This window comes from Carcharhinus amblyrhynchos, chromosome 24 (genome assembly GCF_965287045.1).
Source record: "Carcharhinus amblyrhynchos chromosome 24, sCarAmb.v2.hapA, whole genome shotgun sequence".
Classification (NCBI taxonomy): domain Eukaryota; kingdom Metazoa; phylum Chordata; class Chondrichthyes; order Carcharhiniformes; family Carcharhinidae; genus Carcharhinus; species Carcharhinus amblyrhynchos.
The window spans coordinates 29,027,208-29,046,640 of record NC_137347.1 but is presented as its reverse complement, the minus strand read 5'-3'; the positions used below and the strand labels follow the sequence as shown (position 1 = coordinate 29,046,640).

At 41.9% G+C, this 19,433-nt stretch overlaps 1 long non-coding RNA gene across 1 annotated transcript in view; it reads left to right on the top strand.

Moving 5' to 3' along the window:
- The first annotated feature begins 6,081 nt into the window (after positions 1 to 6,081).
- Positions 6,082 to 19,433, top strand: part of LOC145357961 (uncharacterized) — a 29,336-nt gene continuing 15,984 nt past the window's right edge. Inside the window, exon 1 of the long non-coding RNA XR_013889400.1 lies at positions 6,082 to 6,345. This is a non-coding gene — a long non-coding RNA (uncharacterized LOC145357961). The remainder of the gene's footprint in view (positions 6,346 to 19,433) is intronic.

Sequence of the window (19,433 nt, the reverse complement as noted above, 5' to 3'; positions counted from 1 at the left end):
GGACGGATGACCACAGCTTGATGAAGGAGGATGGAGAGGTGGAGAAGAGAGCTTGTGGACCTGCGCACCCGGAGGCATAGCCACCAAGGGTGGAGTGATTAAAGTCAAGACTGCTTAAAAGGTCAGGATGAGAGAATTTCAAATATCTGTTTTGTGGGGTAGGAGAAAAATACAGGAGGTGGGGAAAGAAAGACGAGGGATTTGAAAACAAGGATAAGAATTTTAAAATCAAGTTATTGCCTGACCAGGAACCAGTTATAGATCAGTGAGTACAGGGGACTGGGACTTGTTGCAGTTATTTGGATAACTCCAAGTATTCAGAGGGTAGAAGGTAGGGGAGCAACTAGGAGTGGTTTAATAGTCAATGCAATACAGGTCACAAAAGGGATCTGCGTGAGCAGATGAGATTGTCTGACTTTTCAGCCCATGTTACGGAGGGGTAATAGTAGTTTCTGTAATGGTACAAATGTTAGAAGCTCATCCCGTGGTCAAATGTGACACTGGTTTAATTAGTGTGTGGGGCTAAAATGGAATTACAGCAATTGCACCCTAGTCTGATCAGCAATTCCAATTGGATAAAAATGGGTCAAATGTGATAATACAGACATTTTCTGTACTTCAGAAAAAACAAAGGAATATGTTTCTGAGAATCCTAGTTCCTGGTGTGTTGCCTGGTTACAGTTTGGACAAACACCTTGTCTTTCAACATTGTGATGGAATGGTTGCTGAGTGATCTCCCCTGAAGAGTAACCAGTTTCTTAGCGCATTGTACCAGCTGATGGCTTCTGTGGTGACATTAAACAAAAGTTGTGTTACATCTGTGTGCCTTTTGCATCGAATTATATCAACCCGTTCGTATCTTTGATAATTCTCTGATTCCTTTCTTCCTCTCCACTGCTGTCTGATCAATATCTGCCTTGTGCTGAACATTCTTAACCTGATCCTGAAACAGAGGCATTAGCCAGGTCTGAAAAACCTAACACATGCCATCAACTTGGGTATGGAGAGTCGCTGCATTACAACTGACAGCCAGAACCAGGCCTATTTTAAACACACCTAATATTACACCTCATGACCCTTATAAGCTCAGGGATACTGAACCTGATGATGGCTTCACTATACATGCCATGCCCACTTGTCACACTTACCTGCTGCTTACCCACACAAATGTGTACACAAAGTTATAAAGGGAATAAAACCTTCACAACCCATGTCAGTCAACATTGTATGAAACTGCAATCTGTGGGTCTAAAATGAGAGAATTTACTGAGGTGCTTTCCAGGCAGGAGTCTGGTGAGCTATCTAATATCTGAAGGAGGTGCAAGTGAAACATTGGGCCCTATTTACCATTTTGATTCTAAGTGCTGGGTAGACTTGAAACTGGGAATGTTTCAGATTCAACGTTTAAACCCGTTCTGAGGTGTCCCCATAAGCAATCTGCCTGCAAAAATATCAGCGATTCCGAATTGCACTGCACAAGCCTGTGGGCACGGCTTAATACACCCGAAACCCTACAGCACCTCCAACTGCACGTGCACAGAAAAAACATAGAATGCTGCTCTCGTGTCACATCCCTCCATGTTAGATCATTCCTCCCCCTGGCCCCCACCCCCTCCACAAGTGATGCACTCTCCTCCCACCTCCTCCTCTACCCCCCCCCCCCCCCCGGAAATGCAAATACATTTAAATAGCCGGCATGCCCATGGGCTTTAGTAAAGGGCGAATGGGCACAGATCGCACTATTCGCTTCACACCTGACTTTACCAGGTTTTCCTGTCTGCAAACGGATGCAATGTGATGGCAAAATTGGGCTGTTAATTACACTGTTTCCCCTAAAAGGAATGTCTGGGGCCTTCAATGGGGAAGAGGTAATAGGACAAGCGTTGCACCTTCTGGGCTTTTTTTTTGTCACCACCCAAAGCTATAGGGCTATCTGTCATTGTCCTAGTTTTTTTTTGCTTTCATGGAGTACTGACCTTTGTTCTGCCATTGACACGATCTACAGGAAAGTGAAGCTGAGATCACAACCAGCTAAGCCATGATCTCATAGATGGGCTGAATGGCCCACTCCTGTGTCCTGTGTCTTCCTATGAATGCTAGCACAATAATTGAAGTTTGCCTTTGCTCACCTTGATCTCTGCAAGCAACTGTTATGTCACTCTAAGCCTTGCTGACTCCCAGCCACGATCAAGCAATGCTCCAAAGTGAGAATCAAAGAGATGATTTATTGCAAAGCTGGGAGGAGGTTCTGATCTGTCACTGGTTAACGCACCTTTAGTCAACAAGTCAGAGCCAATGAGAAGTTCATTTAACAAGAACAATATTTTACATCATAACAGCTGATTTATATGTTTTCTTTGGGGGACAATTAACAGCAAGAAAGAGAAACTTTATGTTGCTATTTATAAGAAGTGACAATACACGAAGGTAAATTTGAGTATTTTGTACACAAAGGAATGACAGGTTTTACACAGTGGATGGGGCACTTAAGCTACTCACTGGTGCTACGTTTTCTCAAACATTGACCCCATGATATTAGAGAAGAAGTATCCAAACTACAGATACTGCTTTGGAATCTGAGATTTAAGATCTATGAGTGCACCAGGGCAATAATCCATTGTACCTAGTGATATTAATTTGACAATGGTCTCAACATTGTTAAAAATAGATCAGTTATAGCATCCACTTAATTTTATTTTAACTGCAATGTTCCTAGAATAAAGCAGTGACTATTCAGTCCCTTGATTCTATTCCAGCATTTAATTACACAGTACTGAAAAGAGGGACATGTTACCAAAGCTTTTCACTTTGCAGTCATCAGGACAAACACAAGAATGTCAAGTTTCAAATGACCACAATTTGTACTTCAATAGAAACAGGGACTGATCGGTTGTCAAGTCAACTCTGATCAAGGCATTGCCATGGAGAAACAGAGGCTCCTCAGTAATTCAAAAAAGTGCAAAGCTTCAATATAATCCTTTTGTTTGCAAAAGTGAATCCCTACTGTAAGATTTCAGGGTGTCGGGGTATAAAACCATTTTAATGAAACTCATTTCTAACATGTTGCTCCTCATTTGACCTACAAAGTACAAATAACCAGTGCTTATGAATCAAGTAGAATTTATTAAGCAAGACTTTACTTATACTTTATTAAGAAGCAGTGAAGACAGCCTAGATGTTTCTCATCTCTCAAGATCCTAGTTGTCGAAATTGCCAGTACAGGTGATGTATTTCTCTTCTCTGTCTTTGAAGCAATCTTGAACTATGTCCAAAAGAGTCATACCCCAGAAGCCATGGTCGCATTGTATTAATGAGCATGATGATTTTCCAACTTTTATCCCTCTGTTTCATTATTCATCCTCCCTTATGTGGAAATAATCCAAATTCATTTCTCCCATTGGCTTAAGATGAGAGTTAACCTGTGCCACTCCATCTCTGCAAGCCCTCCTTCATAAATTGTAAACGGAGACACAGCTCAATCTTACTTTCTTGGGATCCTCGGAATTTACATTCCCTTGGAGTCAAAATATACATTTCATTTAGATACAATATTCACTTCTGACAGTGATATCCTGCCCTACAAATGTAGTTAATCAATGCACGGGTTTTATTTAGCGATAAAGGGATAAATCTTTTGGTTCACTGCACTGTGGGAATTGTAGCAGGTGGGACAGAAAAGTTAAATTAGGCAGACCATTTAAAGGTCCATTAACCTTGGGCAGAAATTTCCAATCTTTAGATATTACAGGTGCTAAAAATTAATAGAACCATCAAAATCCTGCACTATGTATGAGCATATATCTCTTCTAGCAAGCATAATTAAACCATGTTATGAAGTTGACTGATTACCTTAAATTGGTTGTTTGTGTAACTATTAGCACACTCCAGGATTGTTCTGTAATTGCAGAATCGCATCTAACAGTAGATGTTTTGTTTTGGGTTTTACAAGTGTGGGTTGCTGGAGTACGTTTTGTCTACTATGTAGAACCAAAGGAACAGCATGAGAAAATAATAAGGGCTTAATTGAAGGAAATAAAGGGTTAGTTGGCTGGACAACCATTGTGGACCAGGTTAATGCCAACCGCTCAATTCCTATTCCACAGGGGTTGACTCAGGACCTGCCTCTTTATCCTATCTGTGGTGAAGATTGCAGTGCTGTGGGTCAGACTTGTCTTCAGACAGAGGACTCAAGAAATAGAGACATGCTTCAGCAGTTTGCAAATGATGTGAAAATTGGCCATGTTGGTTGACAGTGAGAAAGAAATCTGTAAAATGCAGATGTCAATGGATTGGTCAAGTGGGCAGGAAGGTGGAAAACGATCGGAAAAGTGTGAGGTAATGCATTTGGGGATGAAACACAAGGCAAGGGAATACATAATAGATAGTGGGATTATAAAAATATGAAAGCACAGCCAGGCTCTGGAGTGTACGTCTACAGATTCTTGAAGATAGCAGGATAGGATGAAAAGGTGGTCAAGAAGGCACATGGGATAGTGTCTTTATTGGCTAAAGCCTTGAATTTAAAAGCATGGGGGTTATGCTAAAATTGCATAAAATACTCAGAATACTGCCTGTGGTTCTATCACTGCAAAAATGAAGGATTTGATCACACAAGGGAGGATACAGGAGAGCTTTACAAGGCTGTTGCGAGAAAATGGGAATTTTATCAATGGGTAATGATTGGCGAGGCTGGGTTTGTTATCTTTGGAACAGAGGAGGCAAAGGGCAGATTGAATTGATGCATATAAAATTATGAGCAACGTAGACAGAGTGGATTGAAAGGACTTACAGCAGAGGTCAAGAACCAGGGTCATAGATTTAAGTAAATGGTGGAAGGATTAGGGGAGTGTTCAGGAGTGTCTTTTTCATCCACAGAATGACGGGAGAATGGAACTCATGGTATAAACCACATTTCCTTACCTCAACCCATTTTTAAAAAAAAGCATTTGGATATCCGCTTGCGTTGCTGTAAACCCACTGGGCTAAAAGGCAGTGGATAGCTCTTTCTTGGTTTGCAATGGGCTGAATGGCTCCTTTCTATGCCATAAATATTTCAACGTGTCAGTGATCTAACTGAACAGCAGAACATGATGGTGTACTGGCCTTCATTAATCGAGGGATTGAGCTTAGGAGTCGGGAGGTAATGCTGCAACTTTATAAGACCCTTCTCAGACCCCACTTTGAGTACTGTGCACAGTTCTGGTCGCCTCACTACAGGAAGGATGTGGAAGCTATTGAGAGGGTGCAGAGGAGATTTACAAGGATGTTGCCTGGATTGGGAAGCATGCCTTAGGTTGAGGGAGCTAGGTCTCTTCTCCCTAGAGAGACTAAGGTTGAGAGGCGACCTGGATAGAGGTTTATAAAATGTTGAGAGGAATAGATAGGGTGGATTCTCGGAGGCTATTTCCCAGGGCTGAAATGGTCACTACAAGAGGACACAGGTTTAAGGTGCTGAGGAGAAAGTACAGAGGAGATGTTAGGGGTAAGTTTTTCACTCGGAGGGTGGTGAGTGAGTGGAATCAGCTGCTGTCGGTGGTGGTAGAGGTGAACTCGTTGGGGTCTTTTAAAAGACTTCTGGATGAGTATATGGGATTGGGAGTTACAGATAGTTCTATGATTTGGTAGGTATGGATATGATCGGCGCAACTTGTGGGCTGAAGGGCCTGTTTATGCTGTAGTTTCTATGTTCTATGATTGAAGGGCCAGTTGGCCTCGTCCAGTTCTGAGGAATACAACAGTTAAATTTTAAAACTTAATAAAATTAAACAGGTGCCTTCAATAGGTGTCCATTTTCAAAGCAATCACACCTGGTCCAAAGGATTATTCGACAGCTACACTCTTGATTAAACTATAATCCCACAGTATTGTTGGTGAAGTAGTGGTCTGGATTTTTTTTTTCCCTGTCATCCTGAAGTCAATGTTTGACAAAGCTTTGTGCCATAATTGCTACATGCCCCATACACATGCATCTGAAACTCAACATTCCATTTAGCATAAAACACTCTGGCACTCAATTTTACCTTTGTGTACAGGACCGCCCCATAAGTTCCTCTTCCTTGTTTTTTTTGTCTCCTAGAGAGCTGGTGCTTTACGTGTTCTCTCAAGTTTGAAAGGACAAAAGAACTGAAATTTGTTCTGGATAAATGAACTTCTCCTTGGCTCTGAATTGTTGACTAAAGGTGCATTCACTGTCGACAGATCAGCACTTCCTCTTAGCTATGAAATAAATCACTTCTCTGATTCTGGTGCTGGGCCAATGCTGGGTTGTGACTGGGAGTCAGTAGAGGAGGAGAGGGTTGCTGTTACTGTACAGAGTCAGATGAAAGTTTGCACGCGCTGGTCAAGGTAAGTGTAAATTACTGTTCACGGAATGAAAGGCAAATTGCAGTTATTGTGTTGGCTCTTAGGCACTGTACGGACAGCTCACTAGAGTTTATAGACAAACAATCAAACTCAGCAAATTATTTGATTTTAATCACAGCTTCTTGCTCAAAGTTACATACAATATCAACAGGGTGGACTTGTAAAAGTAACTTGTGGTTTTTCTCATTTAGTAGCTGGGGTTGTGAGTGGGGTGAGTATGTTTAATGATTCAATTATAAATTTGACGATGTTCTTATAATATTGACTCCAGCCAGGGTCCAGGCCCATCTTCTTGGAAGGGCAATATCGAGGGAGTGCTGCACTGTTGTAGGGGGAGTGCTAATGGAATGTGCTCCATCATAAGTTGAAACATAAATGCCCCAGATATCTTACCAAAGTGACCATTCATCATATTCATTCGTAAGTTATGAAGGCATTTGACAAAGAGTTACCATAGTTGAATTCCATCCCTGTACCACACAACCATAGACTGTTCAGAATGTTGTGTTGCACCAATAAAACAAGTTGGCTTGGCAGGTATGGTTTGATGAATCAATCATGACTCAGTGGGTAATAGGTTCAGCTCAGGGTTGTGTGTTCCAGCCTCATTATAGGAGCATAGGAATTAAGAGCAGAAGTAGGTAAATTCAGCTCTTCGAGTCTGCTTCGCTCGAGGTATCATTTAGACTAACTGAGGGAGTGCTGCATTGTTGAGAAGGCAGTACTAAAGGAGTGCTTGACTATTTGGATGGTGAATACAGTGGAGTGCTGTACCTTCAGACACATAGTGCTGAGGGAGTGTTGCATTGTTGTAAGGCTGTACTGAAGGAATGTTGGACTTTCAGAAGGGCAGCACTAAGGCCATGCTTTCCTGTCAGATGGGGAGTGCTAAGGGAGTGCCGCAATGTGGAACAGTTAGTGCTGAGAGATCATTGAACTGCTGGAGGGCAAGTACTGAAGGAACTTTGCACCATTGGAAGTCCAGCACCTAGACAGTGCTATTCTATCAGAGAGGCAGTTCCAAGGGAGGCCTCCATTGTTAGGATAGGAGCACTGAAGAGTGTTGCATTGTGGGAGGGGGGAGTGTTAATGAAATGCTGGTCGTGTGTGTGTGTGTGTGTCTGTCTGATGATCTGCTGAATTAAAATTTGGATGAAATATTAAACTGAGCCTTCTCAGTCTGTTCAACTAGTTTATACTACAATACAGAATATATTATGTAAAATACCCCAAAGCATTTTTTACCAAAAGGAGCAGAGAATTTTTCTCTGTGGTCCAAGCCAAATTCAATCCTCAACCAACACCCCAATTAAATGGTTATTTATCTAATTGTTGTGTACAAATTGGCTGCTTTTTTTCCTACATAACAATAGAGGCCACAAGTTAAAAATACATTTCTTGATGGTGTTTTAAATGCTTTGGGGTGTCTTATGAATGGTGTTATTGAATTGCAAGTGTTTTTTCTATCTGGTATCGGTGTCTCTGTGCTGCATTAGGTGGCTGCTTTATCCATCAGTCTGTGTGTGGGGGCAGGGGTGGGAGGGTGAGTGGTAGCTGATGTCCTGTTCTTTTAGCTGATTGTGAAACGCCCTGATATTTTGTGTCCATGCGACATAAATTATCCTGGTGGGAGAGGAGGCTCACTGAAGTGTTTGGTTCCAGCTATGAGACATGTATTGTTCTGCCAGAATAGTCTCATCCAGGAACACTCATTGACTCTCCTCCAGCGTGACCAGCTGTGACTTTCAGATCATTTTTCATTAAGATACTCTACGATTTACCCCTTGAAGCTCCCGTAAGGCCTTTGAGAGCAAGTATCTGGTACGCATAGAATGATTTTAACACAGGAGGTTCACCAGGCTGATTCATGGAATGGCAGTACTGACATATGAAGAGAGATTGAATCAGCTGGCCTTGTACTCACTGGAATTTAGAATGATGACAGGGGATCTCATAGAAACATATAAAATCCTGATGAGACTGGACAGGCTGGATGTGGGAAGAACATTCCCAACGTTGGAGAAGTGCAGAACTAAGAATAAGGGGTAAGCCATTCAGGCCTGAGATGAGAGAGAACTTCTTTACTCAGAGTTGTGAACCTGTGGAATTTGCGACCACAGAAAGCTGTTGGGGCCAGTTTGTTAGATATGTTCAAGAGGGAGCTGGGCGTGACCTTTGTGGCTAAAGGGATCAAGGATATAAAGAGAAAGCAGGAGTGGGATACTGAAAGTGCATGATCATATTGAATGGTGGTGAATAATTCAGCAGACCATCAGTGACTGACACACACACACACACACACACACACACACACTCTCACTCTCTCTCTCTCTCTCTCTCTCTCTCTCTCGAAGGGCCGAATAGCCTACTCCTGCACCTATTTTCTATCTTTCTAGGAGAAAGGCATTTAAAAGAGCTAGCCAAGTAATTCCACCCCCCACCCCCGCTCTTTCCGCAAGGCCCCATAAAGTTTGTTGACTTCAAAATTTGTGTTTAGCCATAATACTTGAAAATATACCTCACATATATATCTACTTAGTATCCAACATAATTCAGTAACAAAAGACATAAAGCATTCAAGATGTTCAAAAAAATACGAAGCAATCCATGTTTTTGTCATAATTTTAATAACACACAAAAAGTTCACCTACATGTGTCCTGTGAACTTGACTATTTAAACTTGTCCCATCAAGATTTCCATGTTGTATATTGGCTGACATATTTGGACCATACTACGCTAGAGTGAGGCATAGGTGCTGCAATGTTCCTTTCCACTCATTTGTTAGCAGGATCTACTATGCTCCGCATTCCCACTACCATTTGGCCTATAAACTATCAATGTTTGCTACCCCGTGCTGCTGTTTGTCACCACCCAAAGAGATTCCAAATAATGTTCTTCTGATCTGAGATCCTCCCTTAATAATGCACTGATCCTATCCCTTACTATTAGCAGAACACCACCATCTTTTTTTTTCTTTTTGCCAATCTTTTCTAAATGTCAAATATCCTTGATTATTCAGTTCTCAGTTTTGGTCACTCTGTATCCGTGTTTCTGTAATGACAATTAAAAATCTACTGATGTCCATGAAACCATTGTCAATTGTTAGAAAACCCCATCTGATTCACCAATGTCCTTTCAGGAAAGAAATCTGCCATCTTTACCTGGTCTGGCCTACACGTGACTCCAGAGTCACTGCAATGTGGTTGACTTTCAATTGCCCCCAGGTAACTAGGGATAAGCAATAAATGCTGGCCAGCTGGCAACGCCTATGTCCCATGAATGAATAAAAAAAAGTTAAGTCATACCCATTCACTTCTATTTGTTCCTTAAAATCATCCACCTTTTTGTGAATGCTTTATGCATTCAGGTGAAGTGCTTTTAACTTTGTTGTTTTAACATTATTCCACATTCAAAGCTTATCAATGCTTGCTTTTGTTTCGCTGGCCTTCTATCTTCACTTTCTACTTTTCTACTTCCAGTTACCAGCTTTACTTCCTTCCAATTTGAGCTATCCCTCATGTACTCATCCTCTGACAGGCTAGTTTAAATCCTCCAGTGGTGATTGCCCCTTTTAAGGACATCACAACAAAAGAGGCATACCTGGCTTGAGGGACTAATTGGGACTGAGAGTGGGTAACTATCCCAGGAAATGGAGCTCTCTCTTAGGCAGAAGACAGTCCGAAAGTATGTAGAAGACATTTAGGGACTAGAGCAGCTTTCTCAATAAATACGCTTTGTGTTCCTGACAAAATCTGTAGCATGCAACACTACACTTTCCCACTGGCACTAGCAAATCTTCCTGCTAGGGTATCATGCCCGGCCCTGTTAAGACATAACTCGTCCATCCTGTACAGGTCACACATGCCCCAGAACCAGTGCCAATCACTCAGTAACTTGGTGCCCTTGATTACTATCCTTAACAAGTCTATGTGTTTCAATTAGATTGTCTTTCATTCTTCTGAAGTCTAGGGAATACAAACCTAATCTATTAGTTCTCGCCTTATGGGAATCAATCTCGTGAACTTTGTTGCACTCTTTCTGAGGGAAGTATATCCTTTCTTCAGTAAGGAGAACAAAACTACACACAGTTCACAAGATGATTTACCAAATATAATTGTAATAATATTTCTTGTACTCCAATTCTTTTGTAATAAAGGCAGTTACCTGCGTTATAACTGAGTTTTACGTATTAAGTCCCCCCCCCACCCCCGAATATGACCATTTACAGTTTCTTGCCATTTTCTATTTTTTCTATCAAAGTGGATAAGTTCAAACATTATATTCCATCTGCCATGTATTTGCTGTCTCTATTCTTCTGCATTCTCCTCAGCTCAAATAGATACTAAACACCAGAAGAATCTTTTAACTCACTGCAAAATAAGAATAAGAGATTTCTCAGACTGAAATAAAAATAGGAAAAGAAAAATGAAAAGCATGAGTTCCTGTGACAACGTATCACATCATCCAACATTGATGAGACTGCATCTACAGTATTGAGTACAGTTTTTACCCCTTATTTAAAGAAGAATATACTTGCGTTAGAAGCAGTTTAAAAAGGATTAACTAAATTGTTACTGGAATAAAAGGGTTATTTTATGGGGAAAGTTTGAGTAGGCCAGGCTTGTATTGGAGTTTCTAAAAGGGCTTGACACAGTAAATGTGTGGGGATTTTCCACCCTCACAGGGGAGCTCAGAATTGAGGGCACAGTTTCAGAATAAGTGGTCTTCCATTTTAAGGCAGGATGAGGAGGAATTTCTTCTTTCAGAGGATTAGAAATCTTTGGAATTCTCTACCCCGGAGAGCTTTGACGAATAAGTTATTGGATATATTCAGGGCTGCAATAGACAGATTCTTGAACTATAGGGAAGTCAAGGATTTTGGGGAGGCTGGCAGGAGTGGAGTTGAGATCAGTCATGATCTTATTAATTGATGGAACAGGGAAGGGGCCATGTGACTTACTCATCCACCTATTTCTTGTATTCTTATTATGTGTCTTGGCATATCTCAGTGGCTTATTATTTTGCAGTGCAGTAATTGTTATGTAGAGAAAAGTGGCAGTCAAATTAAATGTAGCAACAGCACTGTGATGATCATCCAGTTAGTGTGTTTTAGTCAGATCACAGCCAGTGAGTAGTAAGTTAGCCAGCATCTGAAAGAGAGAAGACAGATTTCAGGTAATTGATAAAAAGAACTAAAGACGGAAATGAGGTTTGTTTTATAGTGAATTGTAGCGTGGAATGTACTGTCTGAAAGCTAGAAACAGAATCAATTGGAATTTCAGGAGACAAGTAATAAGTACTTGAGGAAAGATTGTATGGTTATGGTGTTAAAGCCCTGGACCAGAATCCCAAATTATATTAGGAAGCCAAACTAGGGCCCAACAATTTTCTATTTTGGCATAAATGCCTGATCATAAAAATCTGATTGAAATGCTTCAATCCAGGAGTAATTCTGCTGATAAATTAGGGATTTTTAAAATAGTAAAACAAACTTTATTTCATAACAAAGTTCAACTATAAGTAACAAATTATAACCTTTGAACAATATTTAAACAGAAATTAGAAATTAGAGTTTTTTTCATCATTGTTTCAGTTCCAAATAAACAACATTCTTCTTACAATGTAAGCCACTGTAAATACAGTTAGCAATTTTAAACATATTTGTTATAACGAGTGTAAACAGCCTTGAAGCTTTCAGATATATTTTGTGGAGCAAACAGCTTGCAGTCTTTAGACAAACCAGAGTTGAAAGCTGTTTTTCTCTGCTACATACCTAGCTCCTCTCATTAACCACATTATCAAAGTACAAAGATGTGCAGATCAGGTGGATTGGCCATGCTAAATTGCCCCTTAGTGTTTGGGGGACTAGCTAGGGTAAATGCATAGGGTTAGGGGATAGGGCCTGGGTGGGATTGTGGTTGGTGCAGACTCGATGGGCCAAATGGCCTCTTTCTGCAGTGTAGGATTCTATGATTCTTTGATTCTGTGATTACGTGACCTAATCAAAAACCCCAGGGAAACTTGCAATAAATAAAAATCCGTTAGCTCTCTCCTAAGAGATACGTAAACACTACATATCTAAAATGAATAATTATCCTGCCCTCTGAGCATCTGAGGTGCATTCCTACCAAACGCACCAATTGCCTGTAGAAAACAAACAAACTTTAAAATATTCCCCTTTAAATATAAAATATATGAATAGCATGCGAATATCACAATGGGGAGGGAGCAATAGAGTGGGGCAAATTTGATAGCATGGTAGGTATCTATGCCCGGAGGGGGATAAAATAGTAAGAAGTCTCACAACACCAGGTTAAAGTCCAACAGGTTTATTTGGTAGCAAAAGCCACTAGCTTTCAAAGCACTGCTCCTTCGTCAGGTGAGTGGGAGTTCTATTCACAACCAAGTTCACAAATAGGGGATAAAACATCAGGTTAGAGGGGGTGAACAAATATACCCTCAACACAGGGTGTACATGCAGAGAGGATCACCTTTTTGGACATAGCTGAGGCAGCTCAGAATTTCTTGGCAGGTCATTGCTGACAGCTGCAGCTTCTTGGAACAAGACCTCCTTCCCAGGTAGGCCAGGTGGGCACATATTGCCAGTGGCAGTTGAGATTATCACAGCCCTGAATTTTGCCATCTCCCTCCAGGGATCTGCCGGTGTCATCGGTAGCATTTGATTTGATTTGTTTTACTATTGTCACATGTATTAGTATACAGTGAGAAGTATTGTTTCTTGCATGTTATACAGACAAAGCGTACTGTCCATAGAGAAGGAAAGGAGAATGCAGAATGTTGTGCTACAGTCATAGCTAGAGTGTAGAATAAGATCAACTTAATGCAAGGTAGATCCATTCAAAAATCTGATGGCAGCAGGGAAGAAGCTGTTCTTGAGTCAGTTGGTATGTGGCTTCAGACTTTTGCATCTTTTTCCTGATGGAAGAAGTGGAAGAGAGAATATACGGGGTGTGTGGGATCTTTAATTATGCTGGCTGCTTTGCCGAGGCAGCAGGAAGTCTAGACAGTGTCAATGAATGGGAGGCTGGTTTGCATGATGGATTGGGCTATGTTTGCGACCCTTTGTGATTTCTTGTAGTCTTGGGCAGAGCAGGAGCTATATCAAGCTATGAAACAACCGGAAAGAGTGCTTTCTATGGTGCATCTGTAAAAGTTGGTGAAAGTCATAGCTGACGGTTTGTTGGTGATCTGGACATCTGAAAACTTGAAGCTTTCGACCATTTCTACTTTGTCCCTGTTGATGTAGACAGAAGCCTGTTCTCCACTAAACTTCCTGAATTTACAATCACTCACAAGCATTTCATAATCTGCTGCCCACAAGTACACTGTCCAGGTGACGATACTGTGTTTGCCAGATCCACTGTTTACATCCCTCTTTGCTACTGATGAAGTCAGTCAGAAAGAGAGGACCCTAGGATTCATTACAATGGATGGATTCTCATGGGCACAGGAAGCCATTCAATGCACACTTGTGACAATCAATGCATCCTCAGATCGAACACAGTATTCAGGATTGAGATTAATAAATCTTGATGGGTAAGAATATCAAAGGTTTTGGAACAAAGGCAAGTAAATGAAACTGAGGTGCAAAACACCCATAATCAAATAGAATGTCAGAACAGCCGTGTGTAGCTGAATAACTTTCTTCTCTTCCTAAATGTGCTATTCCCTCCTCCTACCTGCTGTTTCAACAGGTGAATGCTTAGATGAGGCACTGAAAGGCATGAAACACTAATGAAACTTGGCTGTTTTTTAGGAAATTAAGCAGAGTAGTATTGGAAACTAGAATTCTTTTTTATTTGTTCAGGATGTCAATGGGAAGGCCAGCATTAATTGCCCATCCCTAATTCCTCTTGAACTGCATTCATAATACCTTGTTTATATTTAATAAGTTGGAAAGTGGCTTTTAAAGAAAACCTCAAGATTCATCTTCTGAAAACAAAATACATAAGTTGATTAATTCATCAGGAGTTTTTCAGTCCAGATATCTGACGTTTTAACATTATAAATCTTTCTAGATTACAATGATCAAATAGCGTACATTTGAAAAGCATGTGGAACTCAAACTTATTGAGAGACTTCTTTCTGAAATTTGCTCATGGGATGGGAGCAAGGTCAGCATTTATTGTCTACCTCCAGTTGTCCATGAGGAAGTGATGGTGAACCACTTAAACTACTGCAGTCCATGTAGTGTCAATACACCCACAGTGCTACAAGGTAGGAATTTCCAGTAGTCTGATCCAATGGCAAGGAAGGAAGAGTGATATGTTTCTAAGTCAGTGTGTGACTTGGAAGGGGACTTATAGATGGTGGTATTCCCATGCAACTGCTGCCCTTGTCCTTCTGGGTGTTAGAGGCAATATCGAAGTAGCCTTCGCAAGTTGCCACATTGTAAATGGAAGATGGTACGTACCGCTATCACCATAACCTGCTGGTGGAGGGATTAGATGTTTATTGTGGTGAAAGGCTGCTGATCAAATATCTGTGCAGGCTAGGGAGTGACTGAGAGCAACAAATTTTTGTTTAACGTGGGTATTAAAGGATACAGAATCAAGGTAGAGGGAGTTAAAATACCAATTAGCTGATACCTGGCTGAAGGGCAAAACAGTCTTAATGGGCTGAATGGCCTCCTCCTGTTCCTATTTTTCTTAAAATACTACAAAATCTAAGTTCACACACAACGAACAGCTGTTTGGCACCTAGCATGAGTCAAAGCCTACAGGAGAAGAGTGAACGTGGAAAACGAAACAATTGTTTTGAAGATTGTGATCTCTTTTATTTAAAGGAATGTAGACAGGTATGTGAAATATTGTGGTGCAGTGAATAGTGGTCCTGCCTCTGAGCCAGAAGCTCCAGGTTTAAGTCCACCCCAGGATGTGACGGCCAAAAAAAGTCCATTTATAACACAACCAAAAGAATTGAGTATCAATCGCAATTTCTTCTAACATATGCCGATGATAGGCGGTAAGAGTGGAAAAGATTCCTGTTTAACTATATCACGGAAAGAAAGTTGGAGCCCCTGCCAATACTGCCCATAGCTCCAAGTTACAACATGCATGTAAAAAGTACATGTTGCCACAGCAACTCAGACTCCCTGGGGCAAATTTTCCTGTTCTGTTCCTCATGGGAATCGGGTGAGAAGCGAATTATGAAAAGATCCATTTGACCTTGGGTGGGATTTTCCAGTCTAGGGGTGAACATGGCTGGAAAATCCCCCCCTCCTGAATGAATGTGCCCAGGAAGTAAAAGCTGTTCTCAATGGGTACAGTTTTTAATGGTAATTGGAGCTGATCCAACTGAGCTACTCCCAGTTGAATTATTTCCAACTGAGTTGTCAAGCTTGTTCCAATTGTCTTAGGTCCAACCCTAACCTTGTGATCAAACCTGCTGACAAAGATGGTGCCATTGTTTCCTGACATACTGACATCAACCTCGCAGAGGCTGAGGGCTCAGACACTTCTGCTGGAATTTTACTGTCCTGCCAGCCACGGGAATTGGAGCAGGCAAGGGGCAGACAATGGGAAGGTTTATTGACGTCGGGCAGGATTTTCAGGTCTTGGATCAAGCAAGGCCATAAAATCCCACCCACCCTCCTATCTTGTAGACCATGACCACAACACCCCACATCTAGCCATTGTTTCCAGGACTGTCACTGACCTCGTCACTTCTGGAGATCTTCCCTCCACAGTTCTTAACCTCATAGTCTCCAAACCCACACAGCCTGTTTCTACCTTCTTCCAAAAATCCATATACAGGACTGTACTGGTAGACATTGTATCAACCTGTTCCAGTGTAAGGGAACTAATTTATTCCTATCTTGACTCCATCGTCTCTCCCCTTGTCCAGTCTTTTCCCATCCATGATTCTTCTGATGCCCTATACCATATCAACAATTTCCAGCTTCCTTACCCTAACTGCCGCCTTTCATTAAAGATGTCTAATGCCTCTCCCTTTCATTTTCTACTAGGAGGGTTTGAGGGCTCTCTGCTTCTGCATTGAACAGAGGCTCGAACAGTCCCTGTCTACCACCACTCCCTCCACCTGGCTGAACTTGTTCTGTCACCTAAATAATTTCTCCTTTGTTTCACTTCCTGAAATAAAAGGTGTGACAATGGGTACCTACATAGAACTAGTTTTGCCCATCTTTTTGTGAGTTATGTGGAACACTCCTTGTTCTACTCAGGCTATCTCCAGCAACTCTTTTTCCGTTACAACAATGATATAAGAGCCACTTCATGCTTTCATTTGGACCTGGAAAAAGTTATTTTTTTTTTGCTTCCAATTTCCACTCCTCTCTCTCTCCTTCTCATTGTCTGTCTCCAACTTCCCTTCCTTGACCTCTCTGTCCCCATTTCCAGTGATAGACTGACCATCAATCTTCACTGAAAGCCCATCGCCTCCCATACCTACCTTGGCTACTGCTTCCAGTAAGAATTCCATGCCATTCTCTGAATTTCTTCACCTCCATTGCATCTGTCCCAATGATGCCACCTTTGAAAATGGTGCTCTGACACATCTGCCTTTTGCCTTAACTGAGGTCTCCTACACCACCCAATTTCCACACCTTTGCCGTCACCACTTCCTCTCTATCCCGGAACCATGATAGGGCCACTCTTTCCCTCACTTTCCACCCCTCCAGCCTTCGCGTTCAAAAGATCATTCTCCAGCATTTCCACCAGCCTGATGCTACCATAAATACATTCTCACCTCAGTATCCCCCCACCCCCCCTGCCCACCATCAGCATTCTGCAGGAACCACTCCATTCGTGACACCCTGACCCATTCTTCCACCACCCTAATTCCTCATCCATCTTTCTACGGCACCTTCCCTTGCAATCACAGAAGGTGCAAAACTTTCCTCTTTGCCCTCTTGCTTCTCATCTTTCAAGGCCCCAAACATTCTTTTGAGGTGAAGAAGCATTTCACTTGCACCTTCTCCAATTTGGTCTGTTGTTTCCACTGTTCCCAATGCATTCTCCTCTACACTGGGAGACTAATTGCAGACTGGGTGACTGGGTGGCATGATGGCACAGTGGTTAGCACTGCTGCCTCACCGTGCCAGGGACCTGGGTTCGATTCCCTGCTTGAGTCACTGTTTGTGTGGAGTTTGCACATTTTCCGCTTGTCTGCATGGGTTTCTTCCGAGTGCTCCGGTTTCCTCCCATTGTTTGAAAGATGTGCTGGTTAAGTGCATTGACCCAAACAGGCGTCAGAGTGCGGTGACTAAGGGAATTTCACAGTAAATTCATTGCAGTGTTAATATAAGCCTTACTTACTAATAAATAAACTTTGTTTTGTGGAACACCTTCACTCAGTATGGAAGCATGACCCCAACCTTCCTGTCACTTGCTTTCACGGTTACACGTTGGTCCTTGGCTTTCTGCAATGTTCCAGTGAAGCCCAATGCCAACTGGAGGAGCAGCACCCCATTGCTTGATTAGGCACATTGATTTCCTGAGGGCTATAATGTTGAGTTCAACAACTTCATACTGTGACCTTTCGCCTCCAACTTTATCTTTTTTAAATAGATCCTGATCATTTTTGTCCCAATGCAAAAACCCACCCTCATCCCCATCTGTCACTTTAAAGTTTATTTATTAGTGTCACATGTAGGCTTACGTTAACACTGCAATGAAGTTACTGTGAAAATCCCCTCGTTGCCACATTCTGGCACATGTTTGGGTACACTGAAGGAGAATTTAATATGACCAATTCACCTGACCAGCACACTTTCAGACTGTGGGGGGAACGTCTCGGAACCCCCCGAAGGAAACCCACGCAGACATGGGGAGAACATGCAGACTCCACACAGATGGTGACCCAAGCTGGGAATCAAACCTGGGTCCTTGGCACTGTGAGGCAGCGGTGCTAACCACTGTGCTGCCGTGCCACCCACTTTTTCTTTCATTTTGCCTTCATTAACCTTTATTCTCCAATTAACACATCTTGTTAGCTTACCTTGTTGCAACTACTAGCACCTTCTTCTGCCATTAATACTTCCTACGACACTTGTTCTACATACCTTAGTTGCAATTTAAAATGTTGGCATGGTTGCATAGTGGTTAGTACTGCTACCTCACAGCTCCAGCCAGGTTCAATTCTGGCTTTGGATGATGTCTGTGTTGAGTTTGCACATTCTCCCTGTATCTGTGTGGGTTTTCTGAGTGCTCCAGCTCTCTCCCGTAGTTCAAAGATGCGAAAGGTAGGTGGATTGGCCATGCTAAAATTCCCCCTTGATGCCCCACGCTGTCCAGGCTAGGTGGATTAGCCATGGTAAATGCACAAGGTTACAGGTGTAGGGAGAGGGAAGAGGGCTTGAGTAAGATATTCTGTCAGAGAGTCATTGTAGACTCGATAGATCCATTGGTCTCTTCCATACTGTAGGGGATCTATGAATCTCTTGTAGCTCCCACCAGTCGTTGACTTTCTACCTGCTCTAGCTGCTACACCCTCTCTTGTATAGTATACAATCATTTCTCCTTCTCTTTAGCTTTGGAGAAGAACCATGTGGCCTGAAAATGTGAACTCTATTTTCTCTCGTCTCCACAGATGCTGCCTGACTTGTTGAGTTTTTCTAGCATTTTTTGTTTGTTTTCCAGTTAGTCTGGTTAAATTTATTGACCCCCTGGTGATCAGCTCTTCTGAAAACGAACACTTCCAATGTAGGATTGGGTAGGAGTGAAGTTTGAGCAGAGATTTGTGTTACATATTTAAGTGGATGCATGATTGCTTTAAAAGCCAGTCACATGATTTGATAGTGATCTGATTGGGCCATTTCACATGTACCTGATTAGTTTCAGTTTATACTCTCTACAGGCTCCTTAGAGTCATAGATCCCTACAGTGCAGAAGTAGGCCATTCAGCCCATCGATGTTTACAATTGTCTAGATTTAAATTTGTTTCGGTCTGACTGCTCATTGGATTAATTGTATCTATTTCATCAATCTTATTAATTCTTTGGTGTAGCTTCTTATGGATCAGAACTGGCAGGGCTGAAACCATGATCAGGCATAGGATGAGGCTAGCCCATTGCACTTGGTGTGTGTGC